The 26,812-nt window shown below is 40.2% G+C and overlaps 1 protein-coding gene across 2 annotated transcripts in view; it reads right to left on the reverse strand.

The window, feature by feature from the left end:
* The window catches only part of PAK3 (p21 (RAC1) activated kinase 3), a 224,141-nt gene that overhangs the window by 170,471 nt on the left and 26,858 nt on the right, over nt 1-26,812 (reverse strand). For both annotated transcript variants that reach the window (XM_089678264.1, XM_089678267.1), the window contains exon 2: nt 19,821-20,011. The gene's annotated coding sequence lies outside the window, so the exon portion shown is untranslated. The remainder of the gene's footprint in view (nt 1-19,820; nt 20,012-26,812) is intronic.

The raw sequence follows: 26,812 nt of genomic DNA on the forward strand, positions 1-26,812 counted from the left end.
CAGAATGATGGCAGACATCCTGGATCATACCTGTCCTTGAGAGCTGTAGAAAGCATTTGCTGATAAAAGTGTTGTGTTAGAGACCTCTAGTGGCAAACACAATGTCATATGTACAGTAATAAACTATGTACCAAACCATATGACTTGTAACCCTTTGCCTGTAGGATGGATCCTCTCCTCTATGTCCCGTCTCATACTCATTAACCAGTGTGTGTATTTGATTCTGAATAGCTGAAAGGGCACCATTAGACGTCGTTATGGGAAGAAAAAAAGAGTATATAGCAATTATAACTCATAAAATTACTATATTATTCAACTATGATTTGACTGAGAACTAAGTATATTTTATAAAAAGAGAAGGAGCTTTCACAAACATGCTGTATGTGGTAATACAATCCTCACTGGGTATTTTATCTGTACTATCTTCTGTTTTAGCCAGTGAAAACCCATGGGTGAGAAACCATAAGACACTTTGATAGTGATGATTTGTTAAGCAGTCATCAATTCAAAGTAACCATATCACCTAAAGTGTACCTTTTCTTCATATTTATCTTAACAGCACAACTAAGACGACTGCAAAATAAAACTACATACAAACAAACTCAACAGATGTGTGCGTGTGGCCTTTCCTGTGACCCTGCGCCCCATACCATTTTACTGCATATGGTTTCTTAATTTAGGGACTATTGTGAAGGTCTAAAATAAGAAGATACAAATGTTATTTTTTTTCCTCTACTATTTATCATCACAGTGCTTTTAGCCATTAAAATATGTTAAGTGGGAAATTGTCAAAGTTTCAGATGTGTTTTGTCTATTTGTGTGACTCAGAGATGACACGGATGACTCATAGGCCCAGAATTCCAAAGATACATTGGGTGGGATTTACTTCTATCCACCGTGTGCAAAAATGTACCAGTTACCATAGAAACACAAGAGATGTAAGCTTAATGAGTGTATAACCTGAAGATGCCTAATTAAGGGGCAGGATCCTGTAACCAGCCATGCTTAGTTGTCTGTCCCCATGGACCAGTAACAAGTTTGAAATGATTCATGTATCAGCTAATAACAGGTGAGATGCCAAGGCTGTCTGCAATACACACCACACCACCTGTTCCACTGCTCCAGATTACTTTCAATTACTGCTCAACCTACCCAACCTCAGTATGCCTCAGTAGTCTTTGCCCAAACTTCCCCTGGCCTTATGTATGGAAAACACCAGTGGAACTAAAGAACAGTTCTTGGCTAAGCAAAACTTTTAGAGCACACCTGTTATGTAAGGAGGAATGTTTGGACTTCCAATACTGACCTCCTGAAAATGCAACGTTTTTTCTTTTGCTAGTGGAACCAGAGACAGAACCTGAATTATCAAACATTAATGAAAAAATAGACAACAAACCTTACAAATGGTATGAACTGGCTGCGGCCCTTTTATTGTTGGTATCAACATATATAATAATAATTACCGCTTATATGTATCAAATAATATTAATTAAAAAAAGAACTAAAACCAACTGTTAATTAAACCTAAAGATTAGTTCAGCCATTACAGCTCGAACTAACAATAAATTGTCCAAAACTGTCCCCTTCCTTAGAAGAGACAAAACCACACAATATTAAGCCGCGACATCAGGGCGCAAGGGAGGGGTGGTTCTTCTCTATCACTGCTGCTTCTAATTGCTAACAACTTCTTCTTCACCTTTACAGGCTCTGCTCTATACCAGTGTTTCTCAACATTTTATCGGCCAAGGTCGCCCTTTAAAATTATGGACAGTCTTGAGGCACCCCATTCTAAAATGTGAAAAACTATTCTAATAGTTTTATATAACACAGCAACATCCACACATGTAGGACACCCAACATTAGAGGTGGTTTATTCTTCCAAAGCAAATACACTTTTGCACACTGATACTGACTAGTATTCCAATGTTTCTTTTCTTCTTCAGTTTTTCTCCATCACTGAGCTGATGTGACCCCAGCACTGATGGAGAGGGGCAGGGGGAGGGTCAAACTAGGATGCTGTGCAGGCAACCGACATCCTCCTTATCAACTGATGATGTAATTGGTTATCAGGACACCAGCGGCTAGAAGGTCGTAATGGTGCACAATGAAAACCTGTGGCTTTGTGTACCTAAAAGGCAGGATGTGTTCCACCCGCTGGCTTGTATACAAGTTTTGGGCAATTTGTAGACATTTTGTCAAGTCACACCTGAAGAAACCTCAAGGCACCCCGGTTGAGAAAGGCTGCTCTAGACTCCTGACCAATGGTGGGTTTTCAAGACAGGTAAGTAACCAATCAATTTAATTTTTTTTTTTAATAAACTGACACTCAGAGTCTGTCCCAGTCCCATAGGTAGGGGTCACCAATGAGCTCCCCCTACTTTCAATCTTAGTTTGGCATTCTACAGCACAGCAAGACAAACAACATATGAGGCTATCATATAAGCTCCAAGCAGGGAACGGTTTAGGCAACCAGTGAAGTAACAAACCATATCATTAGTATGTGTATAGTAGTGTGGATCTCATTCTCCAAACATGGAGGTCTGCTACAAATGTCTCCTGATCAACATTTTTAAAAACTTTTTCTATCAGCTGTACTTCTTCTACCAATGTCTTTTTTGCCTGTGCGGCATCAAAACAGGGACCACCAAGGTCTTCACTCCCTTAAACCAGTATGCAAGAGGGCTCTCTGCTTCCTTTCTCTACAAGTAGCCCTAGTGAATATCAGTACTGTGGGAACTGAGAGGGAGTGGGAGGGCTGTCCTCAGGGCAGGGTGACAATGCTGCATTCACTGCAGACCATTCAGCATTGTCACCCTTTGGGAAGAAATTGGAAAGACTGACAGGAACACCAAGTACTTAAAGTGGAGCTCCACCCAAAAGGGAAAGTTCTGCTTTAAGCCTTTGTCCCCCGCTGCCCATTAAGGATTGGCACCTTTGGAGAGCGGGTACATGAATTTGACAGTTACCCACTCCCACTTCCGCTGCAATCACCTAGGCAATTGGAAGCAGAAGTTGTGTCCACCCTCTGTAGACTTCTGGGACACGTGACAGGTCCCAGAAGCCTACGGAGCCATTCACAAAGTGCAGTGCTTCTCGTGCCTGCGCAGTGGGCACCCAGCTGTGAAGCGGCAAGCTGTCACAGCCAGGTGCCCACACTGAAGATGACGGTGCCAGGGAAAGAAGAGGGCCGGTGAAACCAGTGGTGGTGAGCACATTGCTGGACTGAGGGGCAGGTGAGTGGCTGTATTTTAAAAGTCAGCAGCTACAGTTTTTGTAGTTGTTGACTTTTATTTTATTTTTTTAGGTGGAACTCCACTTTAAGAATGGTAATTTTAATTAAATTAAAGAAAAACTAAGTAGGTTTTTATTTTAAATAGGTAGCATGTAAATGTTTATTTTTAGTAGAGACTCTGTGGGGGAGATTTACTAAAGCTTGTGCACTCAGAATCTGGTGCAGCTGTGCATGGTAGCCAATCAGCTTCTGACAGCAGCTTGTTCAATTAAGCTTTAGCAATAAAACCTGGAAGATGATTTGTGTCTCTATGCAGAGATGCACCAGATTTTTCACCATGCAGTTTTGGTAAATAACCCCCTATATGTCTCTTCTGCAATAAAAACTCCATCTTTGCCTGCAAGAAAATTTTCTTGGATTGTCCAAGTCACACAGGAGCAGCTCAGTTCACAATCTCGGCATTCTGTGAGTTGTGAGGAGAATTAATACCAAGCACATGTGGGGAGCTACATAACCCCAATCAGTTGGCCAATCGGAATGGTTGAAGACACTGAACCTGGAAGAATACCCAGAAAAATGTCAAAAGAAATGACAGGGCAGTGGGGGAGAGTGAGGACATAGCATTGCTTGAGGAAGGCACTTCGGGAAGCAAGTGGCCATAATGTGCAAATTTGCTGCAAATATTTGCACTTTATGGCATGAGCCCGGGGACTGAAATATATCTTAGTTGTGCTTTACAATGCTTTTCATAATCATTATCCGTAATGGTACAGATAAACCTATTTTTCCAGTACTATGGACACTATCAAACATTAAGATTCCCCATCAGAGGCAAATGTACGCTTTGTGATGCCTTAGACAAAACTTAGACATGAGGTCCCACTCATGCCCATCCGTCTATCTGTCTGTCAGCTACGCAGCAGGCAATCCCAGAAATGCAGTGGATGGGAGGGGTGATGTGCGCGGACGCAACCTCACTCCTCATTGGCTGATAGGCGGAGCTCCAGAAGTTAAAAGGTTACTCGAGAAATGAGTGTGACAGGGTTCTTATCGCTGCTTGCACACAGCAGCGTTAAGGTGTCCTGTCGCCTCTAAAATAAAGTCACACTGCAAAACAGCCTTTTGGCCACCGCGAGGCCCACTAAAGTGAGACAGGGCTTCTAACGCTGCCTGTGCACAGCAGCATTAACCAGTTCGGCTCCAGAGCATTTTTTTTATTTTTCACATAAATGTAAAAATCTCATTTTTGGCAATAAAATTAATTAAACCCCCAGAACATTATATATTTTCTGAAAGCAAAGGCTCTGTAAAATAAAAATATGATATTTGCACATTTTTATGTCACATGATATTTGCGTAACGGTTTATTAAATACACATTTCCAGGAAAAATATAAGATTTACTTTATTGCCAAAAACACACAATAGAATACCCTTTTTTGGTTAATATATAAAAGATGAGGTTGCATCGAGTAAATAGATACCAAACATTTCATTCTTAAAACTGCGTGCACTCGCAATATCACCAAAAATTACGGTGCCCAAAAATCACCATAGGTGACGCTTTAAAAGCCTTTACAGCTCATCAGTTTAGAGTTACCTAGGAGCTCTTATGCTAGAATTATTGTTCTCACTCTGACGTTCATGGCGATATGTCACACGTGTGATGCAACTATGGGGTTGCAATTGCATTTGCGCAGGTGTGCGGGGCAATGAGGGGTTACAGCTATTTTTTTTATTTTAATATATTTTAATATAATTTGAACATTTGAAACTTTTTTCTTTTTTATTTACTTTTACTTGATTGCTATCACAAGGGGTTAATAAACCCCTATGTGATAGCACTGGGCAAGTGATAGGTACTCTTTAAAGACATTAGGGGTCTATCAGACACCAATGTCTCCCTTGCCTTTCACACCATGTAAACAAGCACAGATCGTCTTGGTTTTATTTGTCCCCTGGCTGTACTGGCCAGGAATGGGTGTGTCTGAAAACGGAAGTGGCATCACTTCCAGTTACACTGCTTGCATGTGAAACATGGATTTGCCTTGGTCTCACATCATGCTGCCAACTCAGTGAAAGTGACTGACAGCTGTAGAGCTGCCACATCACTTTCACTTTCAAGCCAACTGCATTAGGCATATGAGGCAGCTGCAAGGCCCCTGTGAGACGAGGCCTTAGGTGACTGCCTAATTTGCCTAACTAGAGAGCCGCCTCTGTTCCCCATCTCTTCAGGAAATGAAGGAAGATGGGAACATGACAGAGGTTCCAAAACTTGCTCCAAGTCTCCAAAGTTAGGATAAAAAAAAATGGCAAAGTGGCTGGAGTCCAATTTCTAGCTATCCATGCACTGGCGACTAGCATTTTTTAATCAGAGAGGACAGGTTTCCTATAAATAGTTTCTTATGCTTACTTTTAAAACTAAACTCTAGCCTGGAAAAAAGTTACCCTTGCAGTGGGGGCCCTTCTGCATTGCAAGGCTTAAATGCTCATTTTGCTTTATATCTCATTCCCCGGGCAGCTGGCCACTCTCCAGCAATCCAGGGCTGTGGACTGACAGTCAGCATTCTCACTTACAATGCAAGACCACTGCATTACATTGTACATGGTAATTTCAGAGAACTGCACAGTAATTAAGTGGTTAGCCCTAGGGTCGTCGGTTCAAATCCCGGCCACGGCACTGCCTGCCTAGAGTTTACATGTTCTCCCTGTGCCTGCATGAGTTTCTTCCAGTTACTCCGGTTCCCTCCCAAACTCTAAAGACATGCTGGTAGGTTAACTGACTCCTATCTAAATTAGCCTGAGTATGTGTATGTATGAATGTAAGTTAGGGACCTTACATTGCAAGATCCTTGTGGGCAGACTTATGTGAATGTACAGTATAAATGAAAAGTGCTGCGTAAATTGATGGCGGTATATCAGTACCTGTAAAAAAAATACATAAAACTGCAGCCAGTCAGGAAGAGAGGAGGAAGAGCTTCAGGGGACCGGTCTTTCAAGGGGAGGAAGGCTACTGGAACCAGGAGTAAAGTAAACATTTCACTATAATCCTGCCCCCTAAATAAAAATACACAGAAAGGTGCAAAGAGGGGCACTACTGGAAGGGTAAGTTTTTCTCTGGCCCAGCTTTCAGCTTTAAGATCTGTATGTATAATGTATTAATAAATGTGTTTGTGTTTTTTTAAGCTAGGAAGCTGCCAGCATGCAAATTAGCTGATCTTCAAAACCAGACAAGCAGAATAATTTATTGTGTCTGCCCTACAGTAAGGTCATTAGGAAATAGTAACTGTAATGCCACTGACAGCTATTACATGCTGAAGAAAAGGAAAGATTATATATATGTATATACACATTCACCGGTCACTTTATTAGGTACACCTTGCTAGTACTGGGTTGGACCCCATTTTGCCTTCAGAACTGCCTTAATTCTTCGTGGCATAGATTCAACAAGGTGTTGGAAACATTCCTCAGAGATTATGGTCCATGTTGACATGATAGCATCACACAGATGCAAATCTCTCATTCCAACACATCCCAAAGTCACTCTATTGGATTTAGATCTGGTGATTGTGGAGGCCATTGGAGTACAGTGAAAGCATTGTCATATTTAAGAAACCAGTTTGAGATGATTTGAGCTTTGTGACATGGTGCATTATCCTGCTGGAAGTAGCCACCAGAAGATGGGTACATTGTAGTCATAAAGGGATAGACATGGTCAGCAACAATATTCAGGTAGGCCATAGTATTTAAACGATGCTCAATTGGTACTAAGGGGCCCAGAGTGTGGCAAGAAAACATCCCCCACACCATTACACCACCAGCCTGAACCGTTGATACAAGGCAGAATGGATCCATTCTTTCATGCTGTTTTCGCCAAATTATGACCCTACCATCTGAATGTCACAGCTGAAATCGACACTCATCAGACTAAGCAATGTTTTTCCAATCTTCTATTGTCCAATTTTGGGGAGCCTATGCAAATTGTAGCCTCCTTTTCCTAGGTGACAGGAGTGGCACCCGGTGTGATCTTCTGTTTCTGTAGCCCATCTGCTTCACGGTTCAACATGTTCTGTGTTCAAAGATAATATTCTGCATACTTTGGCTGTAACGTGTGGTTATTTGAGTTACTGTTGCCCTTCTCTCTTCTTGAACCATTCTCCTCTGACCTCTTATATCAATAGGGCATTTTTGTCCACACAACTGCAGCTCACTGGATATTTTCTCTTTTTCGGACCATTCTCTGTAAACCCTAGAGATGGTTGTGTGTGAAAATCTCAGTAGGTCAGCAGTTTTTGAAATACTCAGACCAGTCCTGGCACCAACAACCATGCCGTGTTCAAAGTCACTTAAATCTCCTTTCTTCCCCATTCTGATGCTCGGTTTGAACTTCAGCAAGTCGTCTTCACCATGTCTAGATGCCTAAATGCATTGAGTTGTTGCCATGTGAGTGGCTGATTAGCAATTTGTATTACCAAGCAATTGAAAAGGTGTACCTAAAAAAAAAAGGCTGATGAGTATGTGTGTGTGTGTATATATATATATATATATATATATATATATATATATATATATACATATATACACACATACATTTTTTTTTCTTTAAAGAGCAAACTGTTAGTGGTTTTAGTGCTGGTTCTGGCACAGAATGGTACAATATTTGTATTAAAAAGAAGGTTATTATACCTTTAACCCTTTCACCACCAGGGCTATTTTTGCTTTTTTTTTTGGATACGTGTTTAAGGTTTGAAGATTACTTAAAACCTCCAAACATTATACATTTTTGACCATGGAGAATAAAATAGTAGTAGTTTCAATTTTCCAGGGTCAGTGAAAATGATCAAGGTGTAGCAGCCAGGAGTGTGTGCAAAATCCCCTTCTGACATTAATTGGTGACAGTAAAATGGTTAGAGAAGAACTAAAGGCAAAAGTTGTTTTCCCATTTTTCCATTGCCACAATTGACGTGAGAGGAAATCTCTCCAAACTGCAGAAATCCCTGGTTGCCAACACGGTCACCAGAACACCAGTGTCCCCATTTGACGATTTATTGTTCTGAACTATTGATAAACAAGACATACAGAGAGTGTGAATCTAATGGGAGCAGAGACAGCAATGAAAACCTCACAAGTGTTCAACACTCTATCCAACAAAAAAAGGTTTTTGCCTTTTGTTATACTTTAAAGGCATTAAGGCAAGGGATTAGGTTAAAGTGATTTAAACCCTTACATATACCCAGTGAAGTAACTAGCCTCAGGTGATACACACAGATGAAACAAATCCTCCTACATAAGTTGTACCTGTCTATCTGCAATCTTCTCTTCTCTACATTTGTTTAAACTACTGAATTTATAAAGCTTGTCTGGGAGTTCAAAAAAAAGGGACAGAGAGCTGAAATTACACACTGCAGAGCACAGTGAGGAGAGCTCTGAGACCTGATTGAAGGGAAAAGACACACCCCTCTCCACACAGCTCACAGGAACAGAGCCAAGGCTGTCAATCTGCTGTAGGTCCCTCCCCTGTCACCATTTTTATATTGGTGTCAGGAAAACTTGTCAGAAGTAATAGAGAGTCATGGTGATAGCAGAGGAACGAAGCAACAGACAGAAATTACACTTAGTGCTCTTAATTGAGACAAGTACAAACTATAGAAGGATATGCTTTGTTCATATTTCATGCTTGTGGTTTACAACCACTTTTAGGTTAGCGTAAGGTTTTAAGTGTAAGAGAAGTTAAAAACATTACAATGGCATTACTCTTTGAAGAAAGCTGCATTATATATACCTGTAAAGGCCCACTCCTCTGGCTGGTCAAATACTGGGTCCACCCAGCTAGCCGCTGTGGTTCCTGCTGTTAACCCCTAGACACTGCAGGTAACAATGTTTAGCAGAAAGAACCACAGAGGCCAGAGGGGACCCACTATTCCATACACCCAAAGCATGGAAAAGGATCAGTGGCACAAGCTCCACCCCGGAGCACAGTTTTAGCAAACAGGGCAATGGAAAGGCAAGTATAATGCTGTTCTTTTCATAGGGTACTGCAGAAAGTGTGGCGTTTCAGTTATACCCTTTATTAATTAACTTAATATAGTATAGTAGTTTTTCTCTCTTTCTATTTTGTTTTCCTTCTTATAACCTTTCTTGTTTACCTTCTTAGACCTTCTCCAAAGTGCTTTGTGTGCCAGTGTAAACAAACAATTGGTCACAAAATTACCACTGGTGTCTTAGCAGGCCATTCTTGTAATGTCTTCTTTAGACATGCCCCCTTGCTGTGATAATCACAGGCCCAAATGTGCGCTAATGTTGGATGAGGTCATCATGCAGCCACCCTACACTGATGTCTGATGAGGTCATCACACTGCCATGTCTCTTCTGTGGCATCTCTTACAGTGAAAGCTCATTCCATTGGGCAATAGGAATGGTAAGATGTCAGCGGCCATTTTTTTTTTAATCAATTGTGTGTTTACAGTGGTAAACCACACCACATTAGAGCATGTGATCTCTGACAAAGGTGTGCATAGTGGCAAAACGTGTAGCATGTGTGTGGGGAAGGGAATGTTTACATTAGAAAAGGATACTGAGAAAGATTATAAGGGCTCTTTCACACGGGAGATCCATATGTCTGTTTACGGATGAAAAATGGACACCCAAGTATTTCTATGAACTTGCAGATATAAACTGATGATCATCCGTTTACATCCATTAATGTCCGCATCTGTTAACATCCATTTTTTGAAAGGAAGAAAACAAGATGTAAAACAGACATATGGTCTGTTTTTGCATTGGTAAAGGATGTAAAAAAACAGATGTAAACTGATGAAAAACGGATGAAAAATGGATGTAAACTGATGAAAAACTGATGTGAACTGATCAGTTTTTTCTTGGAAAAAGCGTGACTGAACTGATGAAAAAAAACAAAACGCTCGTGTGAAAGGACCCTTACAAGGAAAACAAAAAATAAAATGAAAGAAAAGCAAACATGGAGTCTATGCAGACATTTTTAATAAAATGAGAGAGAGATAAAAAGAAAATGAAAATAGGAGGTATTGAAGGAAAAGAAAGAGGAAAATATCTAATAACAGAAATAGTAAAGAGAAAGAAATAAGCAGAGATTGGGAAAGTAAGAAAACTGGAGAATATCTAAGACAGGCAACAGTAGGTCCAGGACAGAGGGAATGATAGCTCCATAAGGCTCCACAAAGGAGTACATTGGGTGAACTAAGGAATCCAATATGGCATCTTGTCCCAAATAGCAAAATATACACAATAATAAATTCACAAACGCAAAAAGATAATGCTGAAAAAAGATGTTTAGACAATACTAAAAGCTAAGTCATGCAAAATAGCAATGTAACGTCAAACTCAATACGCTTTAGATTAATTAACTGAAACCCCAATTAAAGAGTAATGATAGTACAATAAAATAAAAACCCCATTTTATAAACAGTTCCATTCTTTTGTCCACTGCTGGACAATTATGTCTAAATTTTGTAAGAGAACTATAAGGGGTGAAGGAATTGCTGAGGAACTCACAGGAATCTTTATAATTCAAAATACATAAAACCTGCTTTGATTTTTACCTTTGTCTTTAGACCACTCATCCATAAGTCACATGACAAATTTTCAGGGCTCTCCCCCTTAGAATGCCAAGGTGCCTGACTCTGCTGAGGATAGCCAGTTAGAATCAAGTATTTACCATCTCCTTGAAAGTATAATCATTTTGGAAAGTCGTTGTTATTGTTATAATAAACTATTTATGTAAAATGCTATTAGACTCCCTTTTGATATTTTTCATGCTGAATATAGCTTACGCAATGTAACTTGAATAAACAGGGAATGGCCACCAATAAGGGTAAATTCACGATTTGCCAGCTGTGTACAAAAACAAAGGTCTGGAGAAAAGTTGAGTTGCTCTCAACATTTGTAATATGCCACAGTAAATTGTACAAATTACACGTCACCTGTAGTACATAATCACTGTGAGGGAACCAGTAACACCCCCTCATCTACAAAGCCATTGGCATTTTGTTTACGGTCATTTGTTGCACTGTGGTTATCGCTGCTTTTGGCCATCTCCCGTGCCCCAACTACATACCTTTGTCTACGCCTATCTTTTTATGTCTTCATCTGTTTGCTCTAAGCACCTACAGAAACTGAAAGCTGACACATAGTTGATACTTTTTTCTATCATCTGCATCAATGTGAACCTGTACTATATAAAATAAGACAGTCTGTCTGGTTAAGACCATCATGTTAAGAATGCTTCACTGATTGAAAATAAGTTATGGCAATTTGCATGATACAAACCTTGGATCTCATTTTTTTTATCTGCACAATTAACCCAATTCCTAAAATATATGGTGCACAAGGCTTATGGACTAGTATCTCCATAAAAGAAAGGCTCTAAGCATTTCAGATTTTTGCCAAGCTGATATAAACATATATGCCCATCAGCATTAGGCAGTTGCTTAAAAAATGGGATCTGAATAAATTTATCTCTGTCTCACAAATCCCAGCCCAAGGGTTTTCACCTTTGGGGTTTTTGAATACCACCTTCTAACCAGATGATGAAGAGCATATGGATTGGTATCAGAATTGCAGAGGGTTCATCCACTCATGGCCATTTTTCTATGAAGATTTACTTGCCTAGTATACCAAGGGTCACATGCTCAGACTTGCTTCCGTGATACAAGTATGAAAGTGTTTGTAACTGTCAGGATGGAAAAATATTGCTATATTGCTTCCTAGTATCCAAAGGCTTTCTTACATCTATGATCAGCTTAAGCAAATAATTTTTTTAAACACTTTAGATGAGGAATGCATTGCACATGTAACACTTACACTAGGTGGATTCCACTAAAACTAATATACCAGTTCTGGATATAGACTGGGGTTTTGAATTATTCATAGATCTCTTATGAGATTTGAAAATTATTGTATTCTGTTTTTATGCAGATTTCACACAGCATCCCAACTTTTTGGGGATTGTAGAAAAATCCAGTGTAGACAGTGGAATCTCCTTACAATGACTTTGTCAGATGGAGAGAGTCAAAAACCTTGGCAAAAAGATTATCCTGCTGCAATACTAGAAAGATAAAAAAGGTCATGAGGTGATGATTGAGCTGTCCAACAGTAACAAAAAAAAAAGCCAATCTGAAAAATGGACCAGCCTTTCTGAAGGCTATAAGAATATGAAGGCTACATTTGTCGGTCTCATTCTGAAAATTTTTAATTTCTGGCTTTGTCTGTTTCAAATATTCCTGAACAAAACTGTCCTAAGCCAGGGAAAACATAGAATTCTTTACCTCTACACCTGTTCAAGGTTAACGAATTCAAGTACTGAAGCCAGAGAACCAACATGACAGCATTTTTCTGAAGAAGATTTCAGCAATGACAGGCATGTATTCCACTCATGATATGTTCCTTTAAGTACTAAAACATGGTGTAGATTGAATAACCCAGCTAGTTCTGTTTGATCTGGTTGAACATCCTGCAAAGAACCCAAGCAGTTCATAGCAGCTGTCAGTTTCCCTGTTATTACTGCCAACACCAACAGACTTAAACAGATGATTTCCACAGCACACAGCAAAGAATACAATATTCCAAAGACAAAGCACCAGTGTGTTGCCCTTGTGACCACAGGTCCTAGGTAATTTGAGAACTATAACAATACAAGGGGTTCTCTAGAATTGGAATGTCAGTCATCCTTGGCTTTAGTTAGTCTGTAATATATCAGTATCTGGAGTCAGCTGGATAGCAAGACATGAATGATAGAGCTATGACTAATAATGAATCCCAGTACAAATGTTTATTCTCAGTGAAAACTAAGACTTTGGCCCTTGACCCTTCCCGGACTTGCATTCATATTATACAGATTGTGATACATTATATTTAATAGCTACAAGCTCACAACTGGGATTTTTTTAAACTACTGAGTCTAACAAAATATGTTGTATTTCCAAACTACACAATCCCAATATCCTGCCATATAAACCAAATGATATATAATAAAAAAGAAAATGTCCAAAGGCAACAATTGTTCTTTTTAAATAAATATACCTTACCAATATTGAAATTTGATAATTCCTTCTGACTTAGAATAAAAAAAAAAAGTTTTGACTTTTGGTATATTTTGTTATTTGTGTCACCAAAGGGAAGACCCACACTCTCTGGTGGACACCAGAGATAAAATGGGGAAAATCCACAATTTTGAGTTATCATCAAAAAGGATTAGAGTAATCTTCAAATAGGGATACATCCTCCTGGAACAACTGTCTAAATGGGGATTTGCCTTATTTTAGAGAGAATTCTTCTTTTTCCCTGTTGGGGCTATGAGATATGAAGTTAGGGTGATTCTCTACAATGAAACACAGGCAACAATGAAATAAAATGATAAGGGTTTGCATGCGTGGGAGTCTCAGCCGCAGCATGGCTCTCCCACGGATGGCATGCAGTCCATTGAGAGCGCACTGCACATGCTAAAGTAAGCAACTCCTAAACAGTGCACATTTAGGAGATATTGGCAGTACCTACAGTTACTTTGCAAGTGATTTTTTTCCCAGAGTTTAGTGAATGAGGTGAAGCTTTGCTAATTTCAATCATCTAATCGTTTCAAAACAAAACTTATTTTTTTGTACCTTGCACATAACTGGGTTATTTTTTGCAAAGTGAAATTTCACTATGTTCACTTTGGGGAAAAATCACTTGGAACATGCAACTTTTCTTCCACAGTAAACAGCCTATTTGCCTTTAGTAAATCAACCCCATTATCTCCACAGTCTCCAGTAAAACAGTCAGTCAATCCAAAACTATCATTCACTTTTTGCTGGATTTTGGTATGAGGAAGGTCACACGAGTAAGGAAGCTAATGATTTGTATGAGCATCTGCGCACAACTGCAGGCTGGTGTGACCATGTACGCAAAAATTAATGAGCCAATACATTCTACTATTCTTGTCCTAAGCAAACTTTTTAAACTGAATAGCCACATAGAGCCAGTGCTGACGTGTCTACAGGAGCACCTGTTAACCTGTGTCCAGTATTTCCTTACTGACTTCCAGATATCAACCTGGCTTGTCCTTACCTGCTCTTGTTATCTGCCTAGAAATGACCTCACCTTGCACCACGATGACACTTCTCCCTGCTCCTCTTGCTCTAGATCTACTTGTCTAATACTGACCCCGAATTGAAACCCAAATTTTGCACCTGCTAGCAATTTTGTACCTGATCTGTATACTAGCTGTTACCTCAAACCAGACTTGAGCTTTTGCATCTCTTCTGCTTACATGCCTGCAGCTCCACTTACGACGCACCTGGCTACAAAATGAATGGACGCAAACTGCACTGCACTGAATTGCATATGAATCAAACAGGAACATGCAGAGCGTTCCTGTGCAATTCATAGTGTGAAATGAGCCTTAATAAAGACATGACAATGTAAAAGGATGTTTGTCAAAGGAAATAAAGATAGATCACATTTAAGAAGCCATTCATGCAAAAATGTATGGGTGTGCATTCACCAACTTTTCCTCGCAACTGTGTATTACCATAAATATAACTTTAAAAAGTTTCACCAGCCCATTTGTTATGTGGGTTCTTTTTCCTTCCTTGCAAATTATTTCCCCTCTCTCTAAACATCTTTACTACTGGTATACTGAAAGAAAACAAATAAATTGTGGCCAATACTAAAGGTCTTTTAATACAGTATTTCAAAAATACTGTACAAGGGCACAGTAGTACACAAAATAACATCAGACCTATAAAAAATGCAAACTGACTTCCTGCTCCAATCTGAGATTGTGCAATCTTCAACTTGAACAACAAAATAAAACTGCACCAGAATCATGCCTAAAATCCATTTATTTGGTACTCCAGTGAGGTACTGAATTACATGCATCGATATTAGAGCGGAGCTCCACCCAATAGGGGAAGTTCTGCTTTAAACACTGGTCCCCCGCTCCCCATTAAGGATTGGCACCTTTGTGGAGCGGGTACCCGAATTTGACAGGTACCCGCTCCCACTTCTGCTGCGATCACCTAGGCGATTGGAAGCGACAGTTGTCTTCTTACCCTTCCTCCATGTAGTCTTCTGGGACATGTGACAGGTCCCAGAAGACTACGCACCATTCAGGAAGCGCATCGCTACTCGTGCATGTGCAGTGGGCACCCGGCTGTGAAGCCGGGTATCCACACTGAAGATGACGGCGCCTGGAACACCAGACGGCTGGTGAAACGGGCAGCAGGGAGGACACCCCTAAACTGTAGTGTAGTATGTTTTAGGGAGGAGCCTACATGCTGATGTCATGCAGCCGCATCCACCTGATGCTCCAACGGCCATCTTTGTAATCATCCATTGATGGTTTCATGCTCCACGTGGTTGCTATCTTTTTAATAAAACATACTACACTATAAGATACTGTCTCTGGGCTGGGTCTATGAGCTTGTCCTCTAGGAGGAATCCCTTTCCTTGGTTCACCGTGGGCTGGAGATAGAGACTTGGCTACTCTACTTTTGATTGTTCATTTGGTATATCACTGGCTTCTGGAGAGATCCCACCTTCAACCGGGTCACCAGCAGGAAAAACAAGCAGGAACAACCCTTAGAGTCATTCCGCTCTGAGCTTGCTTGCTACTTACTTCTGGTGAGTGCATTATGGTGGAGGTGCAGTGCGGAAGTCACAGATGTTACTACATTTTGTTGATTTGATCACATCACTATTTTTGGGACTATTATATTTAGAGCACTTATATATTTTCATTTGTTATTTGTTATACCGTCCATATTGTTTCTTCATTGGAGTATTCACTTTTCTCTATTTCTTTTTTATGATGATACCTTTCTATTTTACTATCACACTGGTCATCATTGATTATAACACACATTTTTATTAGCGCTGCACATTGATATGATAGTGTTTTGTTTTGGTGGAGCCACGTTGTGCTAGCTGCTTTACTTTTTCCTTTTTTGTTTTGCACTCACTATTTATTCTTTGATTATAGATTTACATTTCTGTTGAGGCTGCAAGGTCTTATCCTCATATTTTGTAAGCAAATTACAACAAAGTACTCCACAAGGAAGCTTCATTGACAGAAAAGACAAACACTGGGGTTAACTGACTAAAGGCAAATAGACTGTGCACTCTGCAAGTGCATTTGCGTCAGAGCTTAGTAAATGAAAGAAAGCTTCACTTTGCAAAAGAATACCCAATCACATCCGAGGAAAATAACAAAAACAGCATTTTTCTAGCCCATGATTGGATGATGAAAATCAACAGAGCTTCCTCTCATTTACTAAGCTCTGGAGCAAATGTCCTTGAAAAATGTACAGTCTATTTGCCTTTAGTCAATCAACCCCACTGCCTCTGTACCTTTGCCAGAATTACAGCGGAGCTGGGAAATAACAGTAACTTTAAGAAAGGTCCTTAGTAAAGCAGTCACTGTCATAAAAGGGAGTTGCACATCTGATGATGTCAATCAATTGTCTTGGGAGGAAAACAGACACACATTGTGCTACGCATTACATGGGGGTGGCAATGCTTAGTCAAGACCACAGAAGTCTTTTACTAACGCAAATGTGTGCATTGCATAAATCCTGCACAGATAAAATTCATATGAAAGCAGAACTGTATTTTGCTTATTCATGGCAAACTAGCAAGTTCCCCATACTTTCGATGTGCTTGTTATTTTCCACATGCTCCCAGGGCCCTGTCCAAAATCACTGCTCTAGCTTCAGCAAGCCAACAGGGTGGCGGAAGAGTACGTGGACGGTATGTGGGTGCATCAAACTCCGTGCTCTAAAATCAACTTGTTATTATGTCCTTAAAGTGTTACTAAACCCACAACAGTAAAATCAGTCTGTATATGCAGTAAAGCATGCTTATTATACTCACTGTGGACCCTAAGGAGTTAATCCACTGCATTGTGTAAAAAGTCTGTGTGACCCTGACTTCTAATCCTCCCCTTCTTCCAGTGTCCCCCTCTTACAGTTGTGTCCAAAATTATTCAACCCCCACTGAAATTGAGTGTTTTGGCCAGTTTGACATTGCTTTTGATCATTCAGTCATCTTGCTTACATTTACATTAAAGAGGCACTTGTAGGTCAGACAAATATAACATAACAGTTATAATGAAATAACCACAAATGTCTTTTCTGTGCTCACAGCATTATCAGTTTTATTCAACCCCCAAGTGACATTCAATCTTAGTACTTAGTACAGCATCCTTTTACAGTTATAACAGCTTTTAAACGTGAAGCATAGCTTGACACAAGTGTCTTGCAGCGATCTACGGGTATCTTCGCCCATTCTTCATGGGCAAAGGCCTCCAGTTCAGTCACATTCTTAGGCTTGCGCACTGCAACTGCTTTCTTTAAGTCCCACCAGAGGTTCTCAATCGGATTTAAGTCTGGTGACTGCGATGGCCACTCCAAAATGTTCCAGCCTTTCCTCTGCAACCATGCTCTAGTGGACTTGGAGGTATGCTTGGGATCATTGTCCTGTTGAAAGGTCCAACGTCTCCCAAGCCTCAGGTGTGTGACGGACTGCATCACGTTTCCATCCAATATCTCCTGGTACTGAAGAGAATTCATGGTACCTTGCACACGCTGAAGCTTCCCTGTACCTGCAGAAGCAAAACAGCCCCAAAGCATGATTGACCCTCCACCATGCTTCACAGTAGGCAAGGTGTTCTTTTCATCATAGGCCTTGTTCTTCCTCCTCCAAACATAGCGTTGATCCATGGGCCCAAACAGTTCTAATTTTGTTTCATCAGTCCACAGAACACTATCCCACAACTTTTGTGGTTTGTCCACATGGCTTTTGGCATACTGCAGTCGACTCTTCTTATTCTTTGGAGACAGCAAGGGGGTACGCCTGGGAGTTCTGGCACGGAGGCCTTCATTACGCAGTGTGCGTCTTATTGTCTGGGCTGAAACTTCTGTACCCACATCTGACAAATCTTTTCTCAGTTCCTCAGCAGTCACACGGGGACTTCTCTCCACTCTACGCTTCAGGTAGCGCACAGCAGTCGAAGTCAGCATCTTCTTTCTGCCACGACCAGGTAGCGTTTCAACAGTGCCCTTTGCCTTGAATTTGCGAATGATGCTTCCTAAGGTGTCTCTTGGTATGTTTAACATCTTTGCAATCTTCTTATAGCCATTGCCCTTCCTGTGAAGAGAAATCACCTCTTCTCTTGTCTTCCTGGACCATTCTCTTGCCTTCACCATGTTTGTAACCACACCAGTAAATGTCTAGAAGGAGCTGAGTATCACAGTCATTTTAAAGCTGCCTAATTGGTGCTTATTATGCTTGATTGCTGCTCGGTGACATCCACAGGTGTTTTCAATACCTGATGGAAAGCACCTGTATGAACCTCTGTTCTTCAGAGTGGTAGTCTTTAAGGGGTTGAATAATTGTGGCAATGAAGAAACCACATAAGAACCATTTACTACTGTATTACATAAACAATTGATGTCATTTTAGTTGCATTTGGGTAGTTACAACGTCCTTGTAGGATTTGATTCTGAATACAATTCCAAATGTACACTATAGTCCCTAAACCCCTTTACAGCATTGGGGGTTGAATAATTTTGGACACAACTGTATCTCCTGATAAGACATATCGTGTGGAGTCACTCTGAACATGCTCAGTTTAGTGTGTATTGCTAGACAGGTTTTTTTTTTTCTTGGGAGAGTGCATGTGATCAGCACAGGGCCAATCAGCACTGTCCAGACAGAGGTCAGGGGTTCTGCATCCTCCTAGAGCAAAATGAAAACTCCTCCTACAAGCTTTAACATGTGCATTGCTGGACACTGATAGAAGTCACAAGACTGCTCTAACTGCTGATGTGAAAAGGTATTTAGTTGGGATGCACCGCTGAAAACACCCCTATCGGCCACTGGCCAATATGAAAATAAGCACTGATACAGGTGCCAAAAATAACCTCGCCCCTCACCCACCAGCCGCTGTTCAGTGGTTCTCAGCCTTAACTGAGAAACCATCGAACAATCCCGGCGCTGGGCACAGAGATCAGTGAAGGAAATATGGCCTCCACTCATCTCTATGCCCTTTGAGGACCGGAGCAATGTCACTTCTGGTTCCGGCACCTTGTAAACAAGGCAATTTTTTTTTAAAGCACTAAATCAACGCTTTTTTTGATCTAATGCTTTACATTGCAGGGGAGAGATGTGGGGTCAAAACTGACCCCATATCTCTCCCTAAAGAGGACCTTTCACTACCTATTTCTATCAAAAGTGATGCATGCATTCCTTGTGATAGGAACAAAAGTGATTAAAAATTTTTTTTAAAAGGGACAGTGTAAAAAAAAATAAATAAATAAGTTTAAAGTTTTTATTTTGGTGCACCGCTAGTATTTAGCAGTTTATATTTACTTAAATAATTGCATTCCCAAAGTCTGTGTACTGTGGGAGACCAGATATAGTGAATGCATGGTCCTGGGTTTAGTATCACTTTAATGGGCAAAGTACATGGTCACACTCTGGTCAGCTGATAAAAATATCCTTATGGAAGCCCTTCCTTAAGGTAAAAGTCAAATGCTCATTTAGTCTAGGGGGATATAACAGAGAGAATTACTTACCTTATTCCTCACCCCCCTGGCTGCCAGCTCCTCTCCTTCTGATCAAGAACTGGAATGTAGGTGTGCACTTAACGTCGTGACGTCCAACGTGGGTCTACTAGACCTGCATTATAAGTGATGAAGTCAACAGGGGTGGGAGGGCGGTGAAGATGAGCACCTTCAGGGGACGGGTTGTCCGGTGGGGAGGAAGCCTGCGAAAGTGAGGAATAAGGTAAGTAATCCTGTCTATTACATGCCCCCTAGACTAACAAGCTTTAAATCCTTACCTAATACCATAATTTATTTATAAGGTTGAATTAATTAAAATGCCTGTGTTGCCTGAAGTAGCCGGTCACATTCCGGCTGTTGTTATTTTAGTGCAAAACAGAAAACAAAACCACACCACAATTTCTATACATGTAGGTCACAAACCTCAATAACATGTAGCTCAACAGATTCCATCTTAAGAGCTAAACAAAAGTAACCATCCTTATAAATTAAGGAAAGAAATTAATAAACAGGACTTTAAAAGATACATGTGAATAACCCTCAGGAAATAATATGCAAACAATGTATATATAAAACCATAAATTTTTATTAATACAACATCATGTGTTTAAAATGGGTTAGATAACCCAGAATAGGGTTTTTAACTGAATGGACTTCAGATTGAATGTTTGTTACAAGATATACTCTAAATATATGTGAGGAAGATGTTGGACTTTTCCTTCTTATGTTTGTTATGCCTATCTATGTAACAGAGAAATTTTGGATGGTGTGGTCCTTATCCTCCCCATCTTTATATCATCCTTGTGCCACTGGCACCGCTGGGGGCTTCCCCATCTGGTCTGTTTCTGCTTTTGGCTCCATGTGCACTCCTGATGGGCCTCCGCCTGCAAAGGCAATCATTTTTCAAGCTTTGGATGATGTATGCATTGGGATATTTCACCTCCCCACAATTTTTTCAATACGCTATACATTTACTTGGTTAACTTGTAACTCCTGTATGAGTATTAGCACATTGGGGGAAGGAATATGGGGTTTGCTGAATTCTGTACACTGTAAAAATCATCCAGATTTGATTTTTACTATTCTAGGTTATCTAACCCATTTTTACCACATGATGTTATATTAATAAAAATTAATGGTTTTATACATACATTGTTTGCGTATTATTTCCAGAGGGTGATTCACATAAAGCCCCGATTATTCAATTCTTTCTTTGTACTATACCTTAATTGGGATGTGGTGCTAGAGGTTATCAATGTTACCCATTTCTTACATCCTTATACATTATGAATTGCATGCTCCATATATGTATTATTGCAATATATAGATGAAAATATAAAGTTATGCAAGAATATGCTACCCAAGAAAAACTTTCTGAAGATCATTGCCAACAGTTAAATTTGAAGAAAGGTCTTTGGCACCTTGTCAGAAATGGAAACAGCTGAAACAATATGGATATGCCATTGTTTACCTTACATTTTGTTCTGTAATGTGTGCACACACATGCAGGTTATCTTGAGAGAAGGCTTCTTTCTGTATGTGTATGGACCACCTACCATTCCTCTCAGGCTTAGATATCACATGACAGGATGCAAGATACAATCTTTATAAGGACTGCATTGACAAGTGAATGTAGCTTGTGTGAAGAGCATTCACATTGACTTACAAATTATTTTACTGTATAGTCAATTTAGACTTGCTGTTAGCTGAGGAGTAAAAAGTGCAGGCCAGCGGAGGAGAAAGAAAAGATAAAGCTCTTGATTCTCCAAGTTAAACAGTTGCATGTAACACAGGTATGTGTGAATATATTACAAGTGCATGTAATACAAAAATAAGTACTACATCACCAAAAAGTTCCCATTTATTTAAGCAATACCCGACTTAAATGAATGGCAAGGAGCAGTATTGTATGTGTTGTCCACAGTGCTAATACCACTACAGATAGGGTGATCTAAATCAAAACTTTTTTTAGTTCAGGATAAAGAGTGGAAGTTTGAAAGCCCTCTAAAGTGTTTATTGTTGTCTCTATGCCTGCAAAAGAGAGTCTCTCTCTCTCCCTCCCACAGAAAGGGCAATCTGAAATCTTTCAGTTGTCTCCAAAAGAAAAATAAAAGGGAAATCTTCCATTTTGGACATTTGTCCCAGTGACATCTGAGACTTTGGAGTCACTACGGAAAAAATATATTTTTTTTAAAACAACTCTGTATTCACCCTAAACTTTGGGTAAAACATTTTCCTGCAAAAGAAGACATGGTGGCTCCTACCTGTACTCTGCTTTACCATGGCAGCCTCTATCAGACTGTTCAACATTCAATACTTTCAGGACTGCCGGATGTCTGTATCTCCTGTCACATGCTATGGTTACTTTCTTCAGCCCCTACATCACTGCTTTGTTCTGTATTGAAGTATGGGTTGCAGGATGGAACCTCAGAGCATGGTGTGGGACACAGACAGTCAACACTATTGGAAGTGTCCAATCCTGAAGATTCAGAAAGAGGCTGAGAAAAAAACGGGTTGGTATAACTCTCTTAGGGAGCAGAACATCGTTTTCAAATGTCCTATCTGTCCAGTGTGCCAACAGCTGGATTTGGGAACTCTGAAAGGCCAAGGCTATAGTAGAGCTGGAGAAGTACTCTTTCCTGTTCTGCAAACCTGCAAGTCTGTTCAGGAAAGTACTCTTTCCTGTTCTGCAATCCTGCAATTCATCTCAGGCTAATCTGATTGGATTTTTAAACTATATTACCAATGGTTTGGACCAGGGTGGTACTGTGGACATAGCATATCTTGATTTCAGCAAGGCATTTGGTACAGTTCCCCATAATGATCTAACACAAAAGTTGTACAAGCTAGGACTTCGCCTCTGGGTGGTTCAGTGGATATGCAGCTGGCTAAAGGATAGATACCAGAGTGTGGTTGTAAATGGGGTTCACTCAGAAAAGAGACCAGTCACTAGTGGTGTACAAGGATCTGTACTAGGACCTGTTCTATTTATTCCATATGTAAGTGATATAACTAAAGGTTGGGTAAGGTAAGTCCTTTGCTGATGACACGAAGGTGTGCGATAGGGTTGAAATCTCTGTAGGTGTATGTAACATGGACCATGATTTGGTATTGCTGGAAGATTGGTCAAAAAAAGTGGAAATTGCAGTTCAATGTTTCTAAATGTAAAGTAATGCACCTAGGGAAAAATATTCCCTTGAGAGAATAAAACATTGGGGGCCAGCACTTCAGAGGAAAATAACTTGGGGGTACTTATTTCAGATGATTGCAAAACGAGCAGTGTGGCCAGGCAGTGGGAAAAGCAAATAGAATTCTAGGATGAATCACTAGAGGGGTCACCAGTAGGAGAAAGGAGGTCCTGATTCCCCTATATAGATCTTTAATTAGACCTCATTTAGAATATGGTGTCCATTTCTGGAGACCTCACTTACAAAAAAGATATTGATAAGATAGAACAAGTCCAGAGACGGGTAACAAAATAGGTGAAAGGTCTGGGGGATAAAACATATCAAGAGCGACTTCAGGAACGTAACATTACAGTACAGTCTGGAGGAAAGAAGGGAAAGACACTACTGAAACCTTTAATTACATCAAGTGGGCGAATAAGGTTCAGGAGGGCAGTATTTTCAACATGAAACCAAAATCAAGAACACGGGGACATGACCTTAAACCAACTAGAGGATTAGTTAAAAACTAATCTCATAAAGTACAGTACTATTTTACTGAAAGAGTAGTTGATGCTTGGAAAAAAAACTTCCAGCAGAGGTAGAGAGCCAGTCAACGATAAATGACATGTTTGGGACAAGCACAGATCTATAAAAAAAAAAAACACATAAAACACAAACACCCCCCCCCCCCCCCCCAAAAAAAAAAAAACTGGGCAGACTTGATGGACCACTCTGTCTTTTCCTGCCTTCACTTTTCTATGTTTCTATCTATTACTGCCCAGATGACATCATACAACATGGTAGCACCAAGAACCATCTTCTACAGCAGTGGCAAAATTTGTAAAACTGCTGTAAGCTCCGCAAAGATACTTTGGGTACCTTTGTTAGTTGAGCTTAGAATTGGTGCATTAAACTTATTCTAAAGGCTTTTTTTTTTAAACAACAAACATGTCATTCTTACCTGCTTTGTGCAATGGTTTTTGGGTCCCCTGCTTGTTATGGGGGAACTCGTGATGGCTCGCTACCAAGCTGGATCTTTGTGTCTATTACCACACAAAGCGCAGCGTGGCCCTGCCCCCGCTCTCTCCTCATTGGCTGTGATTGACAGCAGCAGGAGCCAATGGCTCTCCCTGCAGCCTCTCTTTCCGATGAGGAGAGAGAGAGCAGAGTGAGCCGTTACTCTCATGCACACTGCTGGATCAAGGTAAGTATTTGAGGGGAGGGCTGCATTAAGAATATAGAATGCATTAACCCCTTGGCGGCAGCACCTCCCAGCCCTTTAAGGGGTTTCAGATGCTGGGAGGTGAGGTGGGATTTCTGATCATGTGACTGCCGTGATTGGCTGTCACATGATCACAAAGCTCCTGAATGCAAGTACATATCAGGAGCTTTCTGTCAGCCGCCTGTAATTACGCCGGGAGAGAGCACAGCGCGGTTTCTTGGCACAGTTCTGTTAATCTTTAGGTACACATATATGCGGCCTCTCGGCGTTAAGGCCCACCTGCTGAGAGGCTGCATATATGAGTATGGCCAGCGGGAAAGAGTTAAAGGAGGAGAGGTAAAAAAAAACCTTCTGCCTTTACAGCCACTTTAAGTTCTCAGTTGGAGTCCATGACAAAAGGTGTGCTTTATGCTGACGTGCCCGTTCTTTATATCCTCCCTTATTTGGTGACTATTACCAATGTGTACACTAGCATTTTTGGGGTTGCATTGCCTGTGGGCATGTGGGCATACCCATGTGAAGCATGTCAACTTTCAGAAGATGCTCCTCTCATTCCAGATGCACATCTATTGACAAGTGCATATTAAGAGAGCTCCCTTTTGTGAAGGATGGAGACTGGCCTTTCAGCTACATTAAGAAACAACTGTAAAGAAGTGTGCAAAACTTTCCAGCCTACCAGGTTTCCTGTACAGAGTAGATCGCCTAACATGAGTGTTTTATGCATTGGGTAATAGTCATTGGACTACATGATAATCAGTAACTCTGGCCAGCTTAAAACTTTAGTTTACTGCAGTACAACTAAGATCAAAGCATATGACTGACTAACATGTTACAGTTTTTTTATTAACCTTTGTCAGGGACTCCATGCTGTATGATAAATCAGCCCCAAAAAACTGCACACTTAGAACTGCGTGCCTAATGAACAACACTTCTACAAATCCATTCTATTACAGTGACTTCCTCTTCATGAGAAACTTTTTCTTTGCAAAATTACTTCCCTAATCTGTATGCTTGCTCAAACTAGTCAGTTATTTTAGGGAACTTGGCCCTTCCAGAAAAGAACGTTGCACTGTTTAATCTTTGTATATAACAAACCACATAGCACTTTTGTAAATACAGTAACTGCGTCTTTAATAGATGTCCCTCTCCCCAGCTGCTCTAGTTTCTAGCTAAGCTCCCACCAAGAAGTTTCATACTCTCTCTTGACCACATTGTTTTGTAATTGACTAGTTTAGTAGCAATAAAGCTTTCCTAATTGTCAGTCACTGCAAGGGGCTGCGTTACATCACTGCTTCCTGGAGAAAGAACTACAGAAGGGATGTGCCAAGACCAGTGGCTGGGGAAATAGGAGGCATAGCAGCCTCCGGTCTTACAAACAGGAAACCAAAGAGAATTAATGGTTTGATTTAAACTAATAGGCTATTTCTATTGAGTGAACCAGAAGAGGGATGACATTCAGTGATGGTAGGACATCATCAACAAGGACAGTGTTTTGCCTGTATAAGAAACTAATGTTATCCTATGTGTCCATGTACATTAGGTAGCCTAAAGGCTTTTTTTAAGCACCGCATTTAGAGGCAGAAAAAAAAAGCCCTTCTGTTTTTCATTTTTGAGAGCGTTTTTTCTGTCAGAAAAAAAAAAACACCAAACGCTGCTAAATGTTCCTAAACACTAGTACAAAAACCACTCAAAATTAGCGTTTTTCCTGCCAAGAACACTGGCATGTTTTTAAGCCAGTTAGCATGGAGCCTAAAACTGAAAATGTAGGTGAAAAAAGGTCTTATAAATACAATTAGGTCACATTAAAGTACAACTCCTTCCAAAAATATTCTGTTTTAGAGAACTGGCATAGCATTTGATCCTCTCCTACTGTATTTTAAAATATCTCTGAGATCCAATGATTAGAACACCAATGACAGCCATAGCCAATACAAAACTTTATGCTGGCCAAAGTTTTTACTCAGCACTGCTTGATTCGTCCTATATAGTGACAACATCCATGGCAAAAAGCCATGGATATTGTCTTTCAAGGTCAAGGTGGTCGAAGATCTCACCACGAGAGCCCAAGAGTATTTTAATAGCCCAATGATGGATAATCATCACCTTCCCCAGTCTACCCAAAGAATTTAGTAGAAACACCTAAATATTCCTACATAAGCTCACCTATCAGTTTACAGTTAAATAACTTTTAACCCTTTCCTACTGTATGTCAAGCAATTTGCTCCACAGAGAAATATTACAATATCCACAACAGTTGTGTGTTTGAAGAGCAGTGATTTCAATCATTCATGTTTATACACAACTTGTTCTGAACTACTGTTTAAAGCATATTGACCAGATTTGAAAATGTGAGGGTTTTACTTCCAAAGTCAATGGGTTGTGCTTGAAAGGCCCTAAATACTATAATCCAGCCTTTTGCAAGTTATCAGATTGACAGTCAAGAGAGATATTGTCAAATATTTTCTGCTTCACAAAAATCTTGACTCAAAGACAACTTAATACAAAAAGGTAGCTTTTGTAGGTCAATGAAAAGTGACAGGTCTGGTTTTCTGTGATCGTGTACTTCTATCACAAGTGCAATGCTCATACATCACAATGAATCTAGCAATAGAAAA

This window comes from Staurois parvus, unplaced genomic scaffold, assembly GCF_062004578.1.
Source record: "Staurois parvus isolate SC_StPar_1 unplaced genomic scaffold, SC_StPar_1.0 ptg000202l, whole genome shotgun sequence".
Taxonomy (NCBI): domain Eukaryota; kingdom Metazoa; phylum Chordata; class Amphibia; order Anura; family Ranidae; genus Staurois; species Staurois parvus.